The sequence below is a fragment of the Camellia sinensis genome, chromosome 8 (assembly GCF_055761805.1).
Source record: "Camellia sinensis isolate YWXY chromosome 8, ASM5576180v1, whole genome shotgun sequence".
NCBI classification, from domain to species: domain Eukaryota; kingdom Viridiplantae; phylum Streptophyta; class Magnoliopsida; order Ericales; family Theaceae; genus Camellia; species Camellia sinensis.
Window position 1 is genome coordinate 165,759,576 of NC_138968.1, and position 26,004 is coordinate 165,785,579.

The window sequence follows — 26,004 nt, forward strand, 5'->3', positions numbered from 1 at the left end:
GTGTGGTCTATGGTGTGTGGCCGTTATACGCGGTTATGTCGTTGAAATAGTTGGAATTTTTGGATAATGTGTGTCAGTTTGTGACATCTGTAGTTAAGGTAACGATTTTTTCATGGCATTACTGGCATCGTAGTATGCCCTTGGATTTTCTGTTTTATGTGTAGAACAATGTAGTTGATGTATTGATTTATGATTGTGTTGTCAACATTCATCATTGGTTACGTTGGTAGCTGATATAGTGGTCCACTTAACGTGTTGTAATGCCGGCGCTAGATGAGTCATAGAGTTTGCTAATTTTACTTTCTATTGGTTAATATATTTTGGGAAAATTTTGTTTTTTGCAGTCGGGGTTTTGTGTGTCTTTTTGATTTCTTGGCTGCCCTTCACGTGTTAGGTATGCCACTGACAATGAGGTTACCCCATTTATAATGATATGGTATCTTTGAAAATCCAAACATGTGGAATGACACTTGGTATTATTTAAAAATAAAAAATAAAAAATTGAGGACTAATCTACTAGAAGGAAATTGCCAATTATCACATCTTGGTGGTGTTTGAAAATTTAAACTATATTGAACCACAAAGTGGAGGGTCACTTCGTTATGTTGTGGTTGCAAAGTTTTGAAAGTGTCTCCAAGTCATGTTTTCTCACTAATTAGTATTGACAGAAACAGATGGTTGGGGGCACCTAACTTTATCTTTACGAAGTCTAGTTAGGGATATATAAAACATTGGCTTTGTGGTTTAGGGAGATTGAGGTTGTCTATATTTGTAAGAAGCTACTGTATGCACAGTAGAAGACATTTACCTAAGCCTATCATTTTAGGACCTTTCTTAACTTAGATTAGGAAACAAGGGATTGCTGTGTCCTAAGCAAATTATATATATGTATATATATTATTATTTTTTGGATTACCACCAGTTATGTTTATAAACTTTTGAACCTTAACTTATTGGACATGTCACCATATTTTGACTTAGTTTTTTTTAGCATGCCCAGCACAGGAACCTCACAGGTAGCAAATGTTGTGGTGGAGAAAGATCTAGAACACCTATTGCAACTTATTGAAACCCAGGGTGGGAAAATGGAGTGGCAGAGTATGATGGGACACTCCACCTCAAACTTGACATACCAAGCTTGGCGCCTTGATCTTGAGGTACAATTTGACCTTGACTTTGTAAGATGTGTATTTTCTGTGTGTTGGAGAAATCTGTGGGAATTACTTACCAGGATTTTGACCCTTGTTTGATGCATGTATTGTCTTTCAAGTGCTGGAAAAGTGGGCCCAAGTCTAGGCATTTGCATTGTAGTTTAATTAGAGTTTTTCATTAGTAATAGGGGACATAAATTCTAAAGAAGCAAAATTCTCATATTAAATATGAATTGACTTGGATATGGATATGGGATAATAATCACAGTTCACACATGCATCCATTTTGTTTTTCTATGGAAAACTGGATGGATTACACAGCTTGACTAATTAAACAATAATAGATTCTTTAAAAACTTTCCGTTGGTTACAGGAATATACTAAGATGAGGGAAAATCCTTAGTTGAGCAGGAAATGTTTATGCACTGTAACAACTTGATTCCAAAGTTTTACCATTTTTAGCTTAGATGGATTGTGGGATACATACCCATGTAGCTTTGCTCCTTATATTGGTGTGTGGCTCCTTGTTATTAGATGTTCAGACCTTCACTTTTTGTCAATTTGAAATTGTAGAATATAACAGAAGCTTGCATAGGGGCATCTGGTTATGTAACAACCCTCACCTTACTCTTGCCATACTTGCGTACATTTTTGCATGGTCTAGCTTGTTATGTTAATTTGAAGGTTTTGCCTTGTCTTGATTTGCTTAAAGTTTGCTTGCATGATTTTGTTCTTTGCTTAGTGTGTGTGTGTGCATAGCCGAAGTCATCTTGAGCTTAGTCCACCTTTGACCCTTTGTACTTAAAACTATCTTGAGATCTTGTTCAACCCCATCTTCACCTCGGGCATTCTTTGCCGAGATGTTTTGCACTTGAACCTTGTTCGCAGGCAGGTATGGCCTAGGCCGAGATGTGGCGCACCCCGGCCAAGGTGTGGCACAGCTTAGTCAAGTGTCGTCCTCCCTAGCCGATGTTTTTCTATCCCGTTGCTGGACCCTTGTTTTGAGCCGATGTCATCTCTTTGCCGATGTGTCTTACCCGAGCTTGCTGCATACGGTTTGTCAGAGACTTGTCTTGTCTATCAATCACCTTTTTGGAGCTGAACCAATCCGATAATGCCACGTGTCCGAGCTGTTTGTTAAGGCAGCCGACAGACCTTGAAACAAATCATTTCTTGTCTCAAATCTTTGTTTTAGAGAGAGAAGCTCTAGAAAGGAGGAAGAAGAGTTCTTGAGTGAGAGTAGTCTCCCAAGCTTGATCTTTGTGGCTTGAACCGTTAGATTCGAGTTTTGAGGTTAGAATCCTGATCTCCTTTGGTTGTTCTTGCTGATTATCTAGCTGCATTGCATGATCGGATTTGTTTTGCATGTCATGCATCGTTTTGAAGTTGGTTTGGAAAGAGAAAATGGTTTTTCATGTGTTCTTGAACAAAGTCTCATTTTGATCGAAAAGTTTGGAACGAAAACCATGCTTTTGTGTTTGTTCTTGCATGACTTTCTTGAACGGGTACCCAGGTCCCTATTTTTGCACTCTTGGCATGAAAACTCAGATTTTTATAACAAGTTGTGAACTTGCATCCATCCTTCAAATGATCATGTTTGTCATATTCCCCAAAGGAAAACCCAGGTTTTTCTTGACTTTGTTTAGCGGGACCTCGGCTTAGCCCTGGACAGTACCCGGTGTGTTCTTATGAAACGGGAGCAGTGATTAAGATCCCATCTTGTTTTGCTTTGTCTTTGACTTGGATCTGGCAAGAGTGCCGAGATCATTTGCATGTATTTGGAGCTTGCTTTGAGAATGTGACTTGCCATGTGATTGTAGGTCCTTGATATTGCTTTGAGTCTGCACCTGAAGAACTAGGTGAGTGGTATTATTGATAAAGCTATGTTATACTGGTTTGATAAACCTTGCTTGCCTTGTTTTGACAAAAGTGTTTTGTTAGCATGAATAAATAGCTCTTGTTTTGATGAGCCAAGTATACTCCTTGTTGATGCCACCTTTGGAATGGATACGGTCCTTGTTAAATCGGGCTACGGGCCTAAGTAACACAAGTCCCTTGTGCTGGAGGACTCTAAACGTTCGCAGTACTATGTGTAAAAGGATACGGTCCTTGTTAAATCGGGCTACGGGCCTAAGTAACACAAGTCCCTTGTACTGGAGGACTCTAAACTTTCGCGGTACCAAGTGCACAAGTCCCTTGTATTGGAGGACTCTAAACTTTCGCAATACCTTTGACCAAACGATTACGGATCGTACAGCCTTATGATACTTGATGATGAATACGGTTCATCCCTTGCTTCGCCGATCTTATGATACTTGATGATGAATACGGTTCATCCCTTGCTTCGCCGATGTTATGATACTTGATGATGAATACGGTTCATCCCTTGCTTCGCCGATGTTATGATACTTGATGATGAATACAGTTCATCCCTTGCTTCGCCGATATTATGATACTTGTATGATGAATACGGTTCATCCCTGGTTTTGCCTATGTCAGTAAACGTCTTTGGATACTTGTAATACTTGATTGATGAATACGGTTCATCCCTTGCCTTGCTAAGTTTTGATGTGTTTCGTTTTGAAGGACCTCGGCTTTATTCATGCAAAACCTTTATTTTTAGTACCATTCACTGAGTTTTGTACTCACCCCTCTATATATATGTAGGTGATGAGCAGGACGGCGGCGACGCCTAGATCGTTTTGGATGCTTGTTTTGGGTTCATGCTTATGTCGGCTTTACTTTTGTATTTACGTCGGCGATGCCCTGTTTTACATGTCGGCAAATCTTGAAAATCATGCTTCTTGACTTGTATTAGCTGTATTTTGTACATGTCGGCTCGAGAAGCCTTTTGATCAAGATGTAACATGTATTTTACCTTGTTGTATCTAAGTTGTAAAGTTAATTGGAATGTTAGGCATTGCTTTAATCTACGCACAGCTCTTATGGACCACTTGTATTTGATTTATTGCTTCCGCATTTGTGAGCCCCCTATATCCATACTCTGATTGTGTTAAGTTTTGAAAAGTTGGCCTTCGGTAATTACGGATTACTGGCCATCACGACACCAAACTACTAGGGGCGGTTTGGGGTCGTGACAGAATGGTATCAGAGCACAAGATCCTTATAGTACGTCATTCACACACTTTGAGTCCTAAAGAGCATAGGATTTCCCTTAGAAAGATTTTAGAGTTGCATCATGGTATTTGTTGTTTGAGTGATGTGTGCATTGTCCTGATATATTTATTTGCTATTGCCTATGTGGTTATTTGCTTAATTGTTTTAAAGTCATACCTTGCATACTCCTAGCATCATGAGGAGAGGTAGACCACCGCTTGGCCGAGATCAGCCCGAAGACAGAATGGACAGATTGGAAAGATTAGTTGAAGGTTTGGCCCGCGAGTTGAGGCAAACCAGACAGCAGTTCACTAGTGCTACGTCGACCCAGGCCGAGCAGACCAACGGCCGAATTGTAGTTCCACCCCCTCCAGTGCCGCAAATTCCCCCGCAACCAGCCTTGTATGGGGATGGGACGATAGCTTTGATCAGGGAGTTCAAGAAGATGAGACCACCGAGGTTCTCTGGGGGTATAGAGCCGATGAAGGCTGAAGCATGCGTTTTAGAAATGGAAAAGTTATTCGAGATCTTCCCTAGCACCGACGCACAGAAAGTGACGTTGGCAGCATTCACATTAGATGATGACGCCCGCAGGCGGTGGATGATGGTTAGAGGGAGCAATCCAGATTTGACCTGGACCCGATTCTTAGAGTTGTTCTACAAGAAACATTTTCCCCTAAGTGTTCGAAACCGCAAGGCTACCGAATTTCATACTCTGACGCAAGGCAACAGAACAGTGGCGGAATATGACCGCGCTTTCACTGAATTGGTAAGGTTTGTACCTCACATGACCAACGATGAATATATGAAGGCCAGGAAGTTTGAGTGTGGGCTTCGTGGGCCGATTCAGGACCGGGTCAACTTGCTCGATATGCCGACTTATGCCGAAGTATTGGACAAAGCCATTCAGGCCGAAGCTAATCTGAACTGATACCAGAGCTCGGGAGAAAACCAGCGAAAGAGGCAGAACTATGACAATCGCCGAGGACAGCTGGGCACCAAGAAGAGAACGAACATGGGCAGTACTAGTAACCTAAGGCAGGAAGGGAGTGCTAAACCGATGTGTTCGGATTGTGGGAAACAGCATTTCGGGATCTGTCGACGAACGTCTGGAGCCTGTTATGAGTGTGGCGAGATGGGCCATTATGTGAGAGATTGCCCCAAAGCAAAGGCTGATAACAACAAGAAAGGAGAGAATACCTCGGGTTCCGTTCAGAAGGGAAATGCTGGGAAAGGACAGATGAGACAGGGCAGAGTGTTTGCATTGGTACCAGGAGACACTCAGAATGCTGAGGCAGTGGTGTCAGGTATGTTACTAATTTGCTCCCAAGATGCCTATGTGTTGATTGATTCGGGTTCTACTCATTCGTTTATATCTGCTAAGTTTGCCGAGAAAATTAATAGAGAACTAGAGCCCCTTGATTATGTGTTGTCTGTATCTACTCCATCTGGGAGATCTATGTTTGTTGCATCCATTTACAGAGCATGTGTTGTTGTGATTGAGAATGTTGAATTGCTAGTAGATCTAATGCCTCTAGACCTAACTCATTTTGATGTTATACTGGGAATGGATTGGTTAGTTGCAAACGATGCCTCTATTAATTGTGTTTCGAAAAGTGTCACACTGAGACCCCCAAACCTAGCCGAGGTTATTTTCCAGGGTAAAGGGATAGTGCCCCCACCATACTCGATTTCGTCCATTAAGGCCTGTAAGTTAATTCAGAAGGGGTGTCGAGGTTACTTGTGTAGTATACTGAGTGATCAGAATGGAAATGTTAACTTAGCCGACATCCCGATTGTTAGTGATTTCCCCGACGTCTTTCCGGATGAATTGCCTGGCCACTTGACCGATAGAGAAATAGAATTTACTGTCGATATTATATCGGGAACACAGCCAATCTCCAAACCACCTTATAGGATGGCCCCCGCTGAACTTAGAGAATTGAAACTGCAATTGCAAGAGTTGTTAGATAAGGGATTTATTAGGCCGAACACTTCACCATGGGGAGCACCTGTTTTATTTGTTAAGAAGAAGGATGGCACACTCCGTCTTTGTATTGACTATAGAGAACTCAATAAAGTCACCATTAAGAACAAGTACCCGTTACCTAGAATTGATGATTTGCTTGATCAGCTACAAGGAGCACGAGTCTTTTCTAAGATCGACCTTCGGTCTGGTTACCATCAGCTTAAAGTTAAAGCCGAAGATGTTGAGAAGACTGCTTTTCGAACAAGATATGGCCACTACGAGTTTTTAGTAATGCCTTTTGGAGTGACCAATGCCCCTGCTGCATTCATGGATTTAATGAACCGAATCTTCAAACCATATTTAGATGAATTTGTAGTTGTTTTCATTGATGATATATTGATCTATTCCAAGAGTAATGTTGAACATGAAAACCATTTGAGACTTGCCTTACAGATTTTGAGAGAACGGAAGTTGTATGCTAAGTTTAACAAGTGTGAGTTTTGGCTTTCTACCATCTCATTTTTGGGTCATATGATTAATGAAGAGGGTATTTCGGTAGATCCTAGCAAAGTTGAAGCCATAGTAAAATGGCCGAGGCCGACTAATGTATCCGAGATTCGTAGTTTTCTGGGTTTGGCAGGTTATTACAGAAAGTTTGTGAAAGATTTCTCCAGGATTGCAATTCCATTGACGCAACTGACTATGAAGGGAACACTGTATGAATGGACTAAAGATCGGGAGTCAGCCTTCCAGGAACTGAAGACGAGGTTAATTACAGCACCAGTACTTGTACTACCATCAGGTAACGAAGAGTTTCATGTCTATAGTGATGCATCACACAAGGGTTTGGGTTGTGTATTAATGCAGAAGGGTAAGGTTATAGCTTATGCATCTCGTCAGTTGAAACCTCATGAGAAAAACTATCCTACCCATGACTTAGAATTGGCGGCCGTAGTATTTGCTTTAAAGATTTGGCGTCACTATTTGTATGGAGCTACTTGTCAGGTTTTTACAGATCATAAGAGCTTAAAGTATCTATTCACTCAGAAGGAATTGAATTTGAGACAGAGACGGTGGCTTGAGTTGTTGAAAGACTACGATATGCAGATTCAATATCACCCCGGGAAAGCCAACAGTGTAGCCGACGCTTTGAGCAGGAAGTCAGATGGAAATTTGGCGTGTTTAACCGTGATGTCAGCAGAGCCGACTATTGTTAATGAAGTAAAGACAAGACAGATGGAGGATAACTTCCTCAAGAAAATAGCCGAGGAGATTGACACGAAGCCGAGACCAGGGTATACCATCGAAGACAGAGTACTCAGCTTTGAAGGAAGGTTATGCGTGGCCGACATTCCAGAGCTGAAGAAAAAGATTTTGCAGGAAGCTCATGGTTCCAAGTTTTCTGTCCATCCAGGGAACACCAAAATGTATCAAGATGTGAAACAGACCTTCTGGTGGCCAAATATGAAGAGAGAAATAGCCGAATTCGTGTCCCAGTGTTTACATTGTCAGCAAGTGAAAGCAGAACATCAAAGACCAGCAGGACTTCTTCAACCTTTGCCGATTCCTGAGTGGAAATGGGAGCACATCTCCATGGATTTTGTGATTGGTTTGCCGAAAACACCAAAGGGTATGGATTCAATTTGGGTTGTTGTTGATAGATTAACTAAGTCAGCACACTTTCTACCCGTTAAGACTACCTTCAACGCCAATCAACTTGCCTTGCTATATGTGAACGAGATTGTCAGACTTCATGGAGTGCCGATGTCAATTGTTTCAGACCGAGATCCTAAATTTGTTTCTAGATTTTGGCAGAGTCTACAGAGGGCTTTTGGAGCCGAGCTGAGATTTAGTACAGCTTTTCATCCCCAGACAGATGGGCAGACTGAGAGGACAATTCAGACGCTTGAAGATATGCTTAGACTTTGTGTATTGGACTTCCAAGGAAGTTGGGGAACACATTTGCCCTTAGTGGAGTTCGCTTACAACAACAGTTATCAAGCTAGCATTGGCATGGCGCCGTATGAAGCCTTGTATGGAAGAAAATGTAGGTCGCAGATATGTTGGACCGAAGTCGGAGACAGAGCTCTGCTTGGTTCCGAATTGATTCAAGTGACAACAGAAAAGATTAAACTTATCCAACAGAGGATTAGAACTGCCCAGAGCCGACAAAAGAGCTACGCCGACCAGAGAAGAAGTGAGTTAGAGTTCGAAGTTGGGAATCACGTATTCCTGAAGGTCTCACCAATGAAAGGGGTTTCCAGATTTGGAAGGAAAGGTAAGTTAGCACCTCGCTATATTGGGCCATTTGAAATTCTTGAGAGAATTAACCCCGTTGCCTACAGACTTGCTTTACCGCCAGATTTGAGCCAAGTCCACAATGTGTTTCATGTTTCGATGTTGAGAAAATACATCCGAGATCCACTGCATGTAATCGATCATTCCGAGATCACAATTAATGAAGATTTGGGCTACGAGGAGAAGCCAACGAGAATTATTGATCGACAAGTGAGGCAATTGAGGAACAGATTGATACCGATGGTAAAGGTCGAATGGAAGGAGCATTATGGCACAGAAGCCACGTGGGAAAAGGAAGAGGATATGAGAGTCCATTATCCGGAGTTGTTCTGGGAACAAGGTAATTCAAGTTTGGGGACCAAACTTCTTTAAGGGGGGTAGGATGTAACAACCCTCACCTTACTCTTGCCATACTTGCGTACATTTTTGCATGGTCTAGCTTGTTATGTTAATTTGAAGGTTTTGCCTTGTCTTGATTTGCTTAAAGTTTGCTTGCATGATTTTGTTCTTTGCTTAGTGTGTGTGTGTGCATAGCCGAAGTCATCTTGAGCTTAGTCCACCTTTGACCCTTTGTACTTAAAACTATCTTGAGATCTTGTTCAACCCCATCTTCACCTCGGGCATTCTTTGCCGAGATGTTTTGCACTTGAACCTTGTCCGCAGGCAGGTATGGCCTAGGCCGAGATGTGGCGCACCCCGGCCAAGGTGTGGCACAGCTTAGTCAAGTGTCTTCCTCCCTAGCCGATGTTTTTCTATCCCGTTGCTGGACCCTTGTTTTGAGCCGATGTCATCTCTTTGCCGATGTGTCTTACCCGAGCTTGCTGCATACGGTTTGTCAGAGACTTGTCTTGTCTATCAATCACCTTTTTGGAGCTGAACCAATCCGATAATGCCACGTGTCCGAGCTGTTTGTTAAGGCAGCCGGCAGACCTTGAAACAAATCATTTCTTGTCTCAAATCTTTGTTTTAGAGAGAGAAGCTCTAGAAAGGAGGAAGAAGAGTTCTTGAGTGAGAGTAGTCTCCCAAGCTTGATCTTTGTGGCTTGAACCGTTAGATTCAAGTTTTGAGGTTAGAATCCTGATCTCCTTTGGTTGTTCTTGCTGATTATCTAGCTGCATTGCATGATCGGATTTGTTTTGCATGTCATGCATCGTTTTGAAGTTGGTTTGGAAAGAGAAAATGGTTTTTCATGTGTTCTTGAACAAAGTCTCATTTTGATCGAAAAGTTTGGAACGAAAACCATGCTTTTGTGTTTGTTCTTGCATGACTTTCTTGAACGGGTACCCAGGTCCCTATTTTTGCACTCTTGGCATGAAAACTCAGATTTTTATAACAAGTTGTGAACTTGCATCCATCCTTCAAATGATCATGTTCGTCATATTCTCCAAAGGAAAACCCAGGTTTTTCTTGACTTTGTTTAGCGGGACCTCGGCTTAGCCCTGGACAGTACCCGGTGTGTTCTTATGAAACGGGAGCAGTGATTAAGCTCCCAGCTTGTTTTGCTTTGTCTTTGACTTGGATCTGGCAAGAGTGCCGAGATCATTTGCATGTATTTGGAGCTTGCTTTGAGAATGTGACTTGCCATGTGATTGTAGGTCCTTGATATTGCTTTGAGTCTGCACCTGAAGAACTAGGTGAGTGGTATTATTGATAAAGCTATGTTATACTGGTTTGATAAACCTTGCTTGCCTTGTTTTGACAAAAGTGTTTTGTTAGCATGAATAAATAGTTCTTGTTTTGATGAGCCAAGTATACTCCTTGTTGATGCCACCTTTGGAAAGGATACGGTCCTTGTTAAATCGGGCTACGGGCCTAAGTAACACAAGTCCCTTGTGCTGGAGGACTCTAAACTTTCGCAGTACTAAGTGTAAAAGGATACGGTCCTTGTTAAATCGGGCTACGGGCCTAAGTAACACAAGTCCCTTGTACTGGAGGACTCTAAACTTTCGCGGTACCAAGTGCACAAGTCCCTTGTATTGGAGGACTCTAAACTTTCGCAATACCTTTGACCAAACGATTACGGATCGTACAGCCTTATGATACTTGATGATGAATACGGTTCATCCCTTGCTTCGCCGATCTTATGATACTTGATGATGAATACGGTTCATCCCTTGCTTCGCCGATGTTATGATACTTGATGATGAATACGGTTCATCCCTTGCTTCGCCGATGTTATGATACTTGATGATGAATACGGTTCATCCCTTGCTTCGCCGATATTATGATACTTGTATGATGAATACGGTTCATCCCTGGTTTTGCCTATGTCAGTAAACGTCTTTGGATACTTGTAATACTTGATTGATGAATACGGTTCATCCCTTGCCTTGCTAAGTTTTGATGTGTTTCGTTTTGAAGGACCTCGGCTTTATTCATGCAAAACCTTTATTTTTAGTACCATTCACTGAGTTTTGTACTCACCCCTCTATATATATGTAGGTGATGAGCAGGACGGCGGCGACGCCTAGATCGTTTTGGATGCTTGTTTTGGGTTCATGCTTATGTCGGCTTTACTTTTGTATTTACGTCGGCGATGCCCTGTTTTACATGTCGGCAAATCTTGAAAATCATGCTTCTTGACTTGTATTAGCTGTATTTTGTACATGTCGGCTCGAGAAGCCTTTTGATCAAGATGTAACATGTATTTTACCTTGTTGTATCTAAGTTGTAAAGTTAATTGGAATGTTGGGCATTGCTTTAATCTACGCACAGCTCTTATGGACCACTTGTATTTGATTTATTGCTTCCGCATTTGTGAGCCCCCTATATCCATACTCTGATTGTGTTAAGTTTTGAAAAGTTGGCCTTCGGTAATTACGGATTACTGGCCATCACGGCACCAAACTACTAGGGGCGGTTTGGGGTCGTGACAGGTTAAATGATACCTGATGATTGTCTTAATTTTTATGTATATGTAGTATTTTCTGGAGACTTAAGAATATTTTTAACTTAATTTTCTGAAACCTTTCCTAATTGCAAGATCTTATTAGAATTCAAGTCTTCCTTCCCATTTTCATTGTTAGATTTTGGAATTGCTATCAACGGTTAGATGCATTTTATAGAGATCTGATGGTGAATGAATGGAAAGATGATGAGATGATGATGGTGAATGCTAGTAGTTCTGTTTGCAAAAGTGCTGAACTTGTTTAATTTAGGTTTTTGGCTGATCTTTACAACAGGCCATTACTGCTCTCAAGAAAGGGCATATTTGCTCAAGTATGGAAGAAGGGGGAAGCCTAAGTTTTGTCCCTTCTGATTGGCAAATGTAAGTTTGTTTGATGTTTCTAGATATCTATGTGCCTTTTGTACTTCTGTTTATTTATTTGATTGCCACCACAATCAACTGCAGTAAGAACAATCCTACTATTAAATGTATATTATTTTATGTTGCTGCTACTACTTTTGCATTGCTTTTTACCTGTTTTTCATGTAATGATAACCTGGAGTTTTTAATTTATTATTATGTTATTTTTAAGTTCTAGAATCTGTAGTTGATATATCTTTGTTTATGTCCATACTTCTATTATAGTTGTAGAATCTGTAGTTGACAATTTTTCTTATTCATTGTTACTGGGATAGGAATAAATCTTCTTGTTGATTGGTGGTTGTAACTCTAACCTCCATAGTACTTATCAAAAAAAAAAAAACTCTAACCTCTGTAGTGAATTACCTTCTGTAGCTTTTTTGTACACAACATTTCTCTGGTTGGCAATCACATTCTATCATGCCGAATATAATATTTATGCTCACAAGTCATGTGAACTTCTTGTGCTTTCACTCACACCATTTAACACCTTATTTCCTTGCCTAATTGCAAAATAGGTTGTTGAATAACTCCCCCCTAAATTGGCTTGTCAGAAAATTGAATGCGAATGCTTGATGAATTGTGTTGTTTTATTTTCATTTTGACTTTATGTAATACAGGATACACATATTTCCTCCTATATATAATTGTCTTATGTATATGCTTAATTTTATATTCATTTTCAAATTATTTTAATACTCAATCACCTGCCATTAGTTGTGTTATTGTCAAACAATAGCTTGCTTTATTTGTATTTCACTGAAAGTAGAGTTTCACTGCTAAAATTATTTAGAACCTGTGGTGTTATTGCTTTCAGGATGAATCTATACTAATATGGTTCTCGGGGAAAGAGGAGAAACACCTCAAACTAAGTCACATGTCTAAAATCATTTCAGGGCAGTGCATTGTAAGTTTCTTGCTGTGATGGCAATATCATTGTATAACTACTCTGTCTACACTTCAAAGCTTATGAAGGAATAGTAAATATTCATTGATGTCGAAGTCTACAGTGGGGCTGAGTAGAGTATTAGATTGCCGAAGTTCTACATAATCCTCATCTTATTGCAGCATCCATGAGAAATCAATGGCATACCTATTTTTCCATCGTTCTGCCCTAACGTAATTTGGTACCCTTGAGTTCTTTTACTCCATGCAGAATCTGTTTGTTTATTGCACCATTGTAATTGATAATTGTTTTTGTGTGCTTGGTTAAGTTGTGATAATGTAATAATCACAGTTCTACAATGCTATGTTGAGAAGCACAGACACTTCTATGGAGGAAGCATGTCATGTCGGACATGACACTTAGCAAACGCTCTTAAAAGCGTTCCGACACTTTTTCAACGTGCCTTAATTAAAATTTTAATTTATAATATTGGGCACTTTACAAACACTTTTCAGACACTTTGGCAACAAGAATGAACTATCCAATGTGATGAACCATCCAATGTTTTCAGGAAAATAAAAGGGGAGCCTAGCTTCAACAGCTTACATACGGTGTCTCTAGTTTGGGTAACCGTCAATATGAACATTTCAACAAGGTAAATTAGTTGTATATTCATATCAATTCATTACTTCTCTTTCTGTGATTTTTTCTTTCTTGTCTTTTTTGTCTAATTTTTTTTATTTGACTGCAACTTTTTCAAACAGATTGGAAAGGTGGTAGATGAACAACATAGCGAACAAGGTATAAAGTTATTCTCTATCACTGAGCATATTTTGGAAGATCCTTAGCACACCATAGTATTGTTACTGAGCCAAATATACTCAATGACTATCATTTCATGATCCTTCTGGCTATTATGGAGTTTCAGTGTTTCATTTCTCTTTGGAATTTCAGGATGATGCAGTGAAGAACCTAGTGACTAAGTTACACTCTGCTAAAGCTAAGCTTGATTTGGTGACACAAGCAAAATCCAATTTTTTTTGGAGAATAGCAAGGTTCATGTATTAAATTTTGATTTCTATAGCTTGAGTGGATGTACATAGATACTACGGGTAGAGGGTTTTTTTTTTTTTTTTTTTACTGACCTTCAAGTGTTTTGAATTGCTTGAAGAGTTAGTGTTGCTATTCAGAGAGAACTTCACAAACTCGAGTCTAATCGCTCTTGCATACATCTGGAGTTCGATATATTGTTTACTTTTATTTTTGGTTGTGTTTGTTGTTTGATATTGGTTTAAAAATAACCATATACTGTTTTTAGTCAACATATTGAAATTGCAGTAAAGTTTTATCCATATTATTACTAATTTTCAGCTTTATTACAATTATGTTTTTTAGTTAAATCCAACAGAAGTAGCACAATCTAAAAAAAAAAAAAGAAGCTATTAACGACGTTTTTTCAAAATGCCACTACAGTGTTAAGGGTCATAATTTTAAATTAGGAAAAAATCTATCACGGCGTTTTTAAAATGTCGCTAAATATTAAATGATGTCATTTTACCGTTATGTACCACATTTAGCGGCGTTTTTAAAAACACCCCCTATACTAAACTAACGACGTTTTTAAAGCATCATAATGCTATAGCGACGGCCGCATCTTCGACGTTTGATACTAAACGTCGCAAAAACAATTAGAGGCATTTTTCACACTTATAGCGGTGTTTTTTAAACGCCGCTAAATGTAAAATTTCCAGTAGTGCTAGTACACTTAATGCAAGAAAAATATGTGGTTCTATATGATTAGAAGCATTACAATCTTCTGAACGAGAGAGATGGCAAGGTACTTTGATATTGTTTGTTCCAATTAATTTATTTAGCTTTGTAAAGGATGCAGAAATATATATATATATATATATTAAAAGATGTGTACACTCCATAAGTGTATTATGAAAATCAATTATTTGTGTTTGAATGGTTGAAAGAGAAAGAGAGAGAAAAAACTGTGTATGTATTTGATGATCATAATAATGTACAGGGGCTCCTTTATATTGGAGAGGGATACAATCTAAACATAGAAGGTAGAATAACAATCCTAATCTAATCCCCAAATCAAGCCATTAATCAAGGCTCTAATTATATAATTTACTCTAAATATATAATGTACCTATATATACATTAATAGCCCCCTTCAAACTCAAAGGGAGTAAGCATCAACCAACTTTAGTTTGGAAACTAGATCACTGAAACGACCAGGGGAATGAGCCTTGGTGAAAATATTAGCAAACTGATCTACAGAAACAATAGGGAGAAGACGAACAGTGCCATATGTAACATGCTGCTGAATGAAATGATAATCAATCTCAATATGCTTGGTGCGATAATGGAAAACATCATTGTGAGCAATCTGAATGACACTCTGATTGTGACAAGAGAGAGGTAGCACTAGAAGAAAAAACACCCATATCAGAAAGGAGCTAGCGAAGTTCCTGAGTAGTATTAGCAAGATCTTGGTATTCAGCTTCTGTACTGGAGCAAGCAGTGAGGGATTGTTTCTTGCTGTGCCAAGTAAGAAGAGAATCCCCTAAGAAGAAACAGAAACCCATGGTAGAGGTCGATTAGTAGGATCCCCATCCTAATCAGCATCAGAAAAGGTACACAGCTCAAGAAAAGAGGAAGCAGAGTAGTGGAGTCCATGGAATAGAGTGCCTTTGAGGTAGCGAAGTATGTGGAGTAGAGCAGTATAATGTGGAGTGTGAGGAGCCGCAATGTACTGACTAACAAGCTAGACAACATATGCAATGTCAGGACGTGTCATAGTGAGATAGACAAGACTACCTACTAAATGGCGATAAAGAGTAGCATCAGAGAGAAGATCCCCATCTAGAGAAGTGAGACGAGTCTGAGGATCAATTAGAGTAGAGGTAGTTTTGCAATCTGTAAGACCAACATGTGCCAGAAGATCATATGCATATTTGGCCTGTGACAAATAGTAACCAGCGGAATCATAAGAGATTTCAAGCCCTAAGAAGTAAACTGACGATTAAGAAATTGTTTGAGACTAAGAATACCAGCTATATCATCACCAGTGATAATCATATCATCCACATAAAGAAGAAGAAGAGTGGTACCATGAGTAGTAGTCCGAACAAATAAAGCAGTCATATGAGCTGGAGGTGAAACCGAAGTCATGAATGGTGGAACTGAACTTAGCAAACCAAGCTCGTAGGGCTTGCTTGAGACCATAGAGGGTACGCTGTAGTTTGCAAGAAGACCCAGGGGGGAGGTTGCATGTAGACTTCCTTAAGAAGATTACCATTAAGGAAAGCATTTTTGATATCCATCTGAAAAAGATCCCAGTGGCGAGTGACAACAACAGTAAGCAAACTGCGAACAAAAGTAAGCCGAGCAACAGGGGCGAAGGTCTCCTCATAATCAATGCCATATTCCTGGTTGAAATCCTTTGCAACAAGATGAGCTTTGTAGTGCTTAGTAGAACCATCAGAATGGGTCTTGATTTTATATACCCCTTTGCAGCCAATCACAGTTTTTCTAAGAGGAAGATCAACAACATCCCAAGTATGAGTTTTGTCTAAAGCTTGTAGTTCATCAGTCATAGTTTGCTTCCAAAGAGAATTAGTACAAGCCTCATGATAAGAGGTAGGTTCGTAAGTAGAGAAGGCAGTAGACCCAACAATATAATCACGAAGATGAATAGGTGGTTGAGTTACCCAGTGTGGTCGACCTGTGTGAGGATCTGTGGGGGAAAGGCCTGGTAGGAGATGGCGCAATAAGAGGTGGATTGGATAGGATCAGGGGTCAACAAAGGCGTCTCTATGAAGGAGGAACCTGCATTAAATTCATTAGAGAAAAGATCTATGGAAAGATTAGTAAACATGATGGAAGTGAAGGGTGTGGGTAAGTGAAAGGAGAATAGGGAGGAAAACATTTTGTGCTCCCAGAAAACCACATGATGAGATACACAAAGACGCTTAGAGATAGGATCCCAACAGCAATAGCCTTTATGTTCAATCCCATACCCGAGAAAGCAACAAAGACGAGAACAAGGTTCAAGCTTGGTGTGTTCATGTGATTGAAGCAGGACAAAACATGCAGACCCAAAAACCCAAAGATTTGTGTATCGAGGGCGAGTGCCATATAGACCTTCAAAGGGAGTTTGATTATTGATGACAGGGGTAGGAACACAATTGATAGAGTACACAGCAGTAAGTGCAGTTTCCCCCCAAAAGTTTTTAAGACACAAAGAAGAGAGAAGGAGAGCTCAAGTAGTGTCAAGAATATGCCTATGTTTCCATTCAGCACATCAATTTTGTTGAGACGTGCCAGCACAAGAACGATGAGGCTGAGTACCATGACTCTGAAGAAAGAAAAGGAAATCTATATCCGATACTCGATAGCATTGTCAGAGCAAAAATTTTTAATGGTCTTTGAAAATTAGGTTTGGACCATTTTGACAAAATTATAATAAAGTTTAAGTTCAGACTGATTTTTCATGAGAAAGAGCCAAGTAAACCGTGAAAAGTCATCAACAAAAAACAACAAAATAACGAGATCCCTCCATGGTAGTAGTAGGTGATGGGCCCTAAATATCTGAATGTATGAGATCAAAAGGTGCATGGGAAATAGGGTTGTTTTGCAAGTTGACAAGGTAAACAATCAAATTTATCTGGAAGTACATGACCTAATTGACCACTAGAAACCAAAAACTTTAACCTACTAACAGAAATACACCCTAAGCGACAATGCCAAAGATGAAAATGAGACAAAGAGGAATCAGATGCAAGAGCAGCTGACTGTGGGGAGTCTGGAATATAAAAGTGAATGAGTTCATAGAGACGTCCATGCCTACGGCCGATCCCAAGAGTTTGTCCCGTCTGAGGATCCTGCACCAAACAACCATTAGCAGAAAATGTGACAGTTAAACCAATCTCACATAATTGACTAATAGAGATAAGATTTAAGGCCAGTGCAGGCATATGATAAACATAGGGTAAAGACAAATGAGAGGTCGAAACAGAACCAACATGACTGACGGACATGAGAGAACCATCAGGAGTATGAATAAAGGGAATATGAGTAGATGGAGAGATGGAAGAGAATATAAATATATCCGATCAACATTATTTTTTGCAGGAATAACGTGCTCGACGAGCCCCACATAGTGAACGGTTTAGATTATTGATGTGGGTTCCACGATGAGCCCACAGAGCCCAACAACACCTTCTAATTAGAAAACCCAACTAGAGAGGAGCCTGCTCCTAAAAAAAAATTATTAAGAACATGCTAACTGGAAAAAAAAAATGTGGGTGAAAAAAAAAACAATGAAGCAGTGCTGTAATGTCACTGTGTACGGGACTAAGCACAAAGAGAAAAGGAAAATGTCATAAGTGTAGAACCTAGAGCTCTAATCCCATATTTGAATAGTTGAGAGAGAGAGAAAGAAAACTGTGTCTGTATTTGATAAGCATAACAATGTACAGGGACTCTTTTATATAGGAGAGAGATACAATCTAAACATAGAAGGTAAAATAACAATCCTAATCTAATCCCTAAATCAAGCCATAAATCAAGACCCTAATTATATAATTTACCCTAAATATAAAATGTATGTATATACACATTAACAATTTGAATGCAGGAGAGAAAAATGACTTCTTATTTTTTATTATTTTTTTATAGTTTAAAACTTAATCAAAATCAAAATCTAAAATAGACACGTAGAGTTAGTTATCTCGAGAAAAAATTGACAATTCATATCAAATCAGATCTACCTTTTATATAATAAAATATAAAATATAATAAGTACTTATATTATACTATTATATAAAGTTTCCAAAAAAAATAAAAATAATGCGCACAAGGCTCATTATGTATGAATCCACTCCGTCACATTTTTTTTAATTCTTAACTAGCTTTTTCTAGTGGACGGGTTGTGCGCCCACCATTTAACCCAAGTCTACCCTCACACTGTAATGGACCAAGGGATCACACTTTAATTGACCAAGGGATCATGCTGTGATTAAGTAATAGCAGGATGTTTTTTTTTTTTTATAATTTGAATAGTTTATATTGTAAGTTTTGTTGAGTAAATTATCTATGTAAAATTAAATTTATTGAACATTTATAACTTGATAATAGCACATTTATTTTTTTAAAAAATAAACGGTTAGCATGTTCTTAATAATTTTTTTTAGGAGTAGGCTCCTCTCCAGTTGGGTTTTCTAATTAGAAGGTGTTGTTGGGCCTCTGTGGGTCCATTGTGGAGCCGCATCGATAATCTGAATCATTCACTATGTGGAGCTCATCGAGTACTTTATTCTTGAAAAAAAAAACATATTAATCAGATATCAATAAATATTTGATCGGATAATATTTATCTCAACAACTTATTTTAAAAATCATATTTACCGTTGTCACAAATGTAATTTGATCAAGTAGATATCGATATTCAATCAATGTGATTCTTTATAGGGATGAAATAATTGACGAGTCCTATATATTGAACGATTTGAATTATCGATGCGAGTTATGTGGTGGGCCCATGGAAACCCAACATCAATCCCCAGTCCGATTTGGATTGGAGAGGAGCTTGCTCGTTTTTTTTTTTTTTAAAAACAAGTTGAACCAGATCATGGGGTTGCGGATTTTCGATTAATTTATTTTTACATGAATGATATACTTGACGAATTTTATAATATGAAAAAAAAAAAAGACTAAAGAAAAACTCTCACAAAGGCACCACAACACCCTAGGATCCCCAATCTCACTTTTGTCCATTAATTAATCCAAAATGGAATTTGTTAAAATGTAAGCGTGCTAATGAGTACAAAAAAAATTATGTTTAGTTTGGTTTATATGACAAGTTTTTTCAGTTTTATTAATGATAGATACATAAAAATGTAACATTATAATTTGACATAAAACAAAAATTAAAAATGTAAGAATCAAAATAAAATTATAATAAAAATGTAATGATGCAAAGTATAATTAATCCTAAATAAAAGTAGACAAAAGTCCAAGCTTCATATGAAAGCGACAAATACGGTGCAACTATGTCTAAAGAATTTTCAAATTGGAGAAGGGTCTAAAATTAATGTTTGTGGTCAATGCAAGCAAGCTGGGCATGAGAATATCTGCAGAAATATGCCATAGCAAGTTCTATATATATATATATATATGAGCTGAGCTCGAGTTTAACAAACTTCGGTTCAGCTCGACTCGTTTGTAATCCTAATAGGTAAGTGGTAAAAGCTTTGTATATTAAACCTACTAAGATCTAAGGTTCGAGACTTACTCTTATCAACTATTTAACTTTTTTATTTTTATATTTCAATTAGAAAAAAAAAGAAGAAAAATTATCAAAATTTAGACTCCAAGTGAATTGTTCACTAATAATAGTATAAATAAATAGTTATAAAAGCATATTCAATCTTCTGAACTTGATCGAGACAGAGAGAGATGGCAAGAAACTTTGATGTTGTGGGTGGTGGTGCAAGAACAACAGGCAAGGTTTTGAAAAGCGGTTGCAGTCGCTATAATAGTTGCATTGATGCGGTAACGGTTGCGGGATGTAAAGGTTGTAATGTAATGGTTGCAGTAACCGAAATCCTGATTTTTTTATTTTTCGCATAATTTGAAGAAAACTTACCGATACGTCTATATATATTTTTTTCTTTTTTTCAGAATCACATTTATTGGGATTTAAAATAAATTTTCATCAATTTTTGTTAATTTTTATTTTCAAATCATTGTAAAAGGAGCTTTTTACATTTTATTTCAATAGTCAATGATTTTAAGAATAATTAATTTTAAATGCCTACAAATTATTTTTTATCAATACCTAAACTAACTGAATAAAAAATATTCACAATTATTAAATGAAAGGATTATCAAATAAAAATTGTGCTATAAATTAAAAAAAAAATTATAAAGAAAAAAATTCATATAAGATTTTTGGAAAAATTACCCATAAATCCTATCCTGAAAAAAGTTAAACCATTTAGTCCCTTAAGTTTTTTTGTATACCATTTAGTCCTAATTTATTGCCAGATTTTTGGAGGTGTGATGTGATTCCATTTGTTTTTACGTCAATACCCTTTGCATGATTGTTTCCTTAAACATTTGATTATGATTTCCATAGGGTTTTGTAATGTTAACGTATTGTGGGGATGTTTTATTTATTAACACTATTTTTCATTGTTTTTGGGACACAGAAAACGGTGAGCACCATTTTCACTGGTCAATACACTATGCATGATTATTTCCTTAAACATTTGATTTTGTTTTCAATTCGGTTAGGTTATGTCAACGTTTTGTGGGGATGATTTTTTATTGATTAACATTGTTTTCACCAATTCTGTGATCTAATCGAAAACGGTGACCACCATTCTTATTGATTGACATTATTTCATTGTTCTGTATTTGATTAACATTGTTTTTGTATTGATTAACATTGGTTTCCACCATTTCTTATTGATTACCATTTTTTTTCTTGATTAACATTGTTTTCACCATTGTTTTTTGGAGATAGAAAAGGGTGAGCACCATTTTTTTCTGGTGGGGGGGGGCATCATTTTTCCCGGTGACCACTGCTATTCTTCGCACTGTAATTGTATAGTTGAAGGTGTTGTTTTTCTGTGTTGGCATTGCTGTGGTTAAGGAATTGGAACATGTGCGTGGTTGTTGTTGTTGTTTTTTTTTTTTTTTCCCCCCCTATTTCTGTGATCTGTCAATGGGATGGCCTCGCGTAGTTATACCAATTGCATGTAAACAAAAACTGTTCTATTATGTTTCCTGGGTATGTTGCCACAGTAATGGGTTCTCCAAATGTGTACAGGTATGGACGGGGGGATCTTGTTGGTGTGTTCGTATGGTTTAGTAAATGTTCTTATTCGGTTGCATTAGGATTCGTCATTCGTAAAATTGTTGATGATATTTGTGGGAAGTTCGATGGATTGGTGCAAGGTGCGGTGTGTATGTTGTTCGATGTTCCCGGGTATAAGAAGTTTAAGGTGGATAGTGACGACGATATTAAAAACATGTTGTGCCTTTCTAAGTCGTTTAGGATAAATCACATTGATGTCCTCATTCAGAAAAGTAGTGTTGGTGTGGGGCGTAATTGTGGTGTGCTGGATTACACGGAGGATGGGGGAATTTCCTGAGATGTTAGTCAGAATGGGTGGGTGGACGACTAGATGGACTTGTTACCAACATACTGTCTGAACAAATCGAAGACGTTTTTGTCGGCGCAATGGGCGTATGAAATTACCTATGTGGGACAATGTTTTGATGGTGAAGCAACTGAATTCCGTGAAGTTTTGTGTAAATATGCCATTGAATGTTGATTTCAATTCAAGTACATTAAAAATGATTATGTTCGAATTACAGTGGTGTGTAAGTTTGCGGCGTCAACAGATTGTTCGTGGTCAGTTCATGCGAGGATGTTATCGTCAAGCGGGGTGTTATGTATTAAGAGGTTCAATAGTGTGCATACTTGTGGGGCTGCTGTACGTACTTGTAGGAACCCTTGTACGGGGTCTGATTTGGTGTCTACCATTATTGCAGATTGGGTGCGCGACCAGCCATTGACGCGCCCTACTGATGTTGTGTTTGATATGAAAAACGAGTATGGTTTGGACATTAGTTACTGGGTAGCAAGGTTGGGTGTTGAGAAAGCGAGAGGCAAAGTGTATGGGGATCACGCGACGTCCTTCGACCAACTCAGGTGGTATAGCCATTCTGTTATGCAAAAAAACCCAAACAGTTACATTAACCTTGAGTTTGACGAAAAAATCGGGAGCTTCGTTAGGTATTTCATATCATTCCGCGCTTGTATAGATGGGTTCAATCATTGCTGTCCTCTACTGTTTTTGGATGGAACGTTTTTGAAAGGTAGATTTAAAGGTAATTTGCTTGTAGCTACTGCTAAAGACACCAATCAAGGTAATGGTGTGTTATCTTATTCCATTATTTTCATATTTTGTGCACGTACTAGTAAACAACTACTTCCATTTTTCATATGTTCCAAATGAGGTTTTTTTTAAAAAAAATAAAAATTAACAACATTGAAATAGGGTGTCCACAAATTAAACTGAACAGTAATGTGAAACACAATGGTAGGCTTATTCATTTTTATTTCCCCAAATGTTTCGCACTTATTTTGTGTGGATGGTTGTATAACTTTACTGATGGCAAACTATTTATGTTGCATGTTTGGTCGTAGGATTGTTTCTAGTAGCCTTTGCTATTATTGATTCCAAGAATTCAGCCAATTGAGAATGGTTTCTTTGTAATTTGAAAGAAGTTGTTGGGGGCGGGCGGACATTAACTTTCATATCTGACCGCCATGTCGGATTATTACACTCTATTGCAATAATTTTTCCTTTGGCGCATCATGCATATTGTTTGTTGCATCTCCAAATGAACTTGCGGGATCGAATGAAATATGTTAATGCATTGCACAAAATTGCGTTGATGCGCAAGTTGCGAGAATGTGCCTATGCACCCACTGTTACTTGTTTTAATGAGAAATTGGAGGTATTGAAGAAGGCCAACCCAGCTGTGATTGAAGATTTTATGAAAGACTTGCACCCAAAATGCTGGTGTAATGCGTATTTCAGGTACTTCACGGTCCGCTTAATGGGTTATGGCGTATTTTTAATTCCCACATGTTTTGTTGCAGTATGTTTTATTTTTGTCGTTATAATTTATGCTCTACAAACGTTGTTTTGGCTATTTTTTAGGGGCTGACGGTACGGGGAGATGTGCTCAAACGCTACTGAATCTTTCAACAATTGGGTCGGCGAGGCCCGACATCTTCCTATCTCTAGGTTGGTCGATATGATAAGGGGCCAAAAAATGGAGCAGATGTTGGACCGTAGAGTTAACTACACTAAATGGGCCGGTGTAATATGCCCGAAAATGGAGAAAAAATTGGTGGCGGCGTACAACGACAGCAGGGCATGGTGTGTGAGCCAAGCTAATGATGATGTGTATGAGGTCCACTCCCACCCATCGGTGTTGGTTGATGTCATCAAGCAGACATGTTCTTGTTTTCAGTGGCAAATAAACGGTTTCCCGTGTTCCCATGTTGTCGTTGCATTCCGTAATAGTGGGAGAAACATCTACGATTCGATAGACTATGCATTTTGCATTGATACATTTCAAGTTATTTATAGCGGAACTATATACCCTATCCCAACAGTGGACAGGCCGACGTTTAATCCAACTAAGTGTTTGATAGCACCGCCGACGGCCAAGCGTCCTCCCGGTCGGCCCAAACGCAAGAGAATTCTGTCCAAGGGCGAGGTAGTGCAACGTATACGTTGTGGACGTTGCAGAAAATTGGGCAATCACAATAGGAAGACATGCAAAGAGCCGTTATAGATGGTCTGCCATATGATTTAATTTTTTCTCCAACGAACTGGGGTTCTGTTGGACTAGCATATTTTGTTTTCAGAATTATTTTCCAGATTTTTTTTAATCAGTTATTCACTTTCTGTTATTGGTTTAATCAATTTGGTAGGATATACACTTTTCTCTAACCTAGCTACCATTTTGGTTCCCACTGTTGAACAATCACACACTGCACCTTTAACACCCAACCACCGTGGTCATTATATTATTGCATCAATTTCATGTTGCTTTACTGTAACAGTAATGGGTGCCGTTTGTTTTCAAATCTGTGCACATCATACCAAACATTCACCCAAAATTGACTATGCCAAATAATAACCGGAATGGCAATGTATTTTTTATGTTTGGGTGTCTGTTTACAATTTAGTGTCATTATGCAAAACATGAACCCAATACCCATTGTTTTAAACAAATCGAATGCCAATGTAATATTATCTTATGGTCAAATGGTGTCTCCACAATTCTAATTAAAATGGCAATAGCAAATTAATCTTTTGTCACGCCATATTAAACACGTGGTGGACGTGCTCATTGTCTTTGCATGTCAACTTCCGTATACATCAAACCACGCATAATCCCATGGTGGCAAAACAGGTTTTCCAAACTCACAGTCAGCATGTCAACTTCTGTATAGATCATACCATATTTAGATACCCAGGTCCATCTGGCATTTAAAAACAATCTAATGCACATGCACATTACAACGGAACATACTATTAACATTAGTCGAACATTACCATCACAGCTCAACCATATGGTAATGGAAGGACAATTACGTACCAGTAACATCAACATTTGAATGACAAGGACAATAATGTTCAAACCTGCTATTAAGGAATAGGAGAAACTATTTCAATTACTTACCAAATAATATCAACATTTATGTCAAAAAAATTAACGGATCCTAACCAACGATTAAACCGTTGGTGCACCATTCACCATGACAAAAAAAAGTAACGTAGGACAACTACGAAACCAATTTTCCCCTCCTAACGTTCTGTGTTCACAGAAAAACAAAACATTTATGTACGTCCATAAAACATCAAAAATAAAACATTGTAATACTGTTGTCGCACCTTCTGCAATGACTAACGTGAACACCTCTTACAATGTCCTCCCGTAGAGTCCTCTGCCCGGGTCACTTAAGAACATGTCCACCATCGCAGCTCGTAGGCCAGTTGGGGTCAGACCGTCCATCATAGTATTGACTTCTGCCCCCCCAAATGCACTGCCTAATTATGGAGCACACAAAAATCCCGCAATCTGACTTGCACTCACAAACACCGTTACCAACGCCACTTACACAATACATCATCAAAACAATAAACTCAAACTAAAAGAAACATTACTTACGACTCTGGCACTTATTATTGACAATCCATAGCAGATACAAAAGTCCCATCAAACAGGTCTGCCCCAACACCCTCACCTGTAACTCTTGGCTTCACAAATTTGTTGTGGTGTTCGGCCACCCATTGTTTCTATTGATTTTTCACATGTTAGTGTAGTTGTGTACACGGTAACATTAAAACTTCCAAAATTACAATTCGCCAATTATGCACATTCAAAACTAAAATTGATAAATAGTACTTATAACTTTTAGAGCCTCATTGTAATGCTCATCGCGCACTCCACGTCTTGGCCTCAATGAGTTGTAATGTTTCCAATTCCCGCTTTTTGAATCGTGTGCCATGACTGTCCAATGGTTGGCATTGTAGATTGGGAAAAGTGTGTATCTGCAACCTCACATAGCCTTCATGTGAACGTTCAAGTACTTCGTTCGTGATACAGCGCTACTGTTTCGCATCATATCCTGCACAATTGTCCAAAACTACCATAGTCGTAT

At 38.5% G+C, this 26,004-nt stretch overlaps 1 long non-coding RNA gene across 1 annotated transcript; it reads left to right on the forward strand.

Moving 5' to 3' along the window:
- The first annotated feature begins 560 nt into the window (after positions 1 to 560).
- Positions 561 to 13,988, forward strand: LOC145797288 (uncharacterized). The gene is made up of 5 exons (XR_014338611.1): positions 561 to 1,157; positions 11,718 to 11,803; positions 12,660 to 12,749; positions 13,300 to 13,383; positions 13,493 to 13,988. It is a non-coding gene; the product is annotated as an uncharacterized LOC145797288 (long non-coding RNA).
- Positions 13,989 to 26,004: the final 12,016 nt, after the last annotated feature.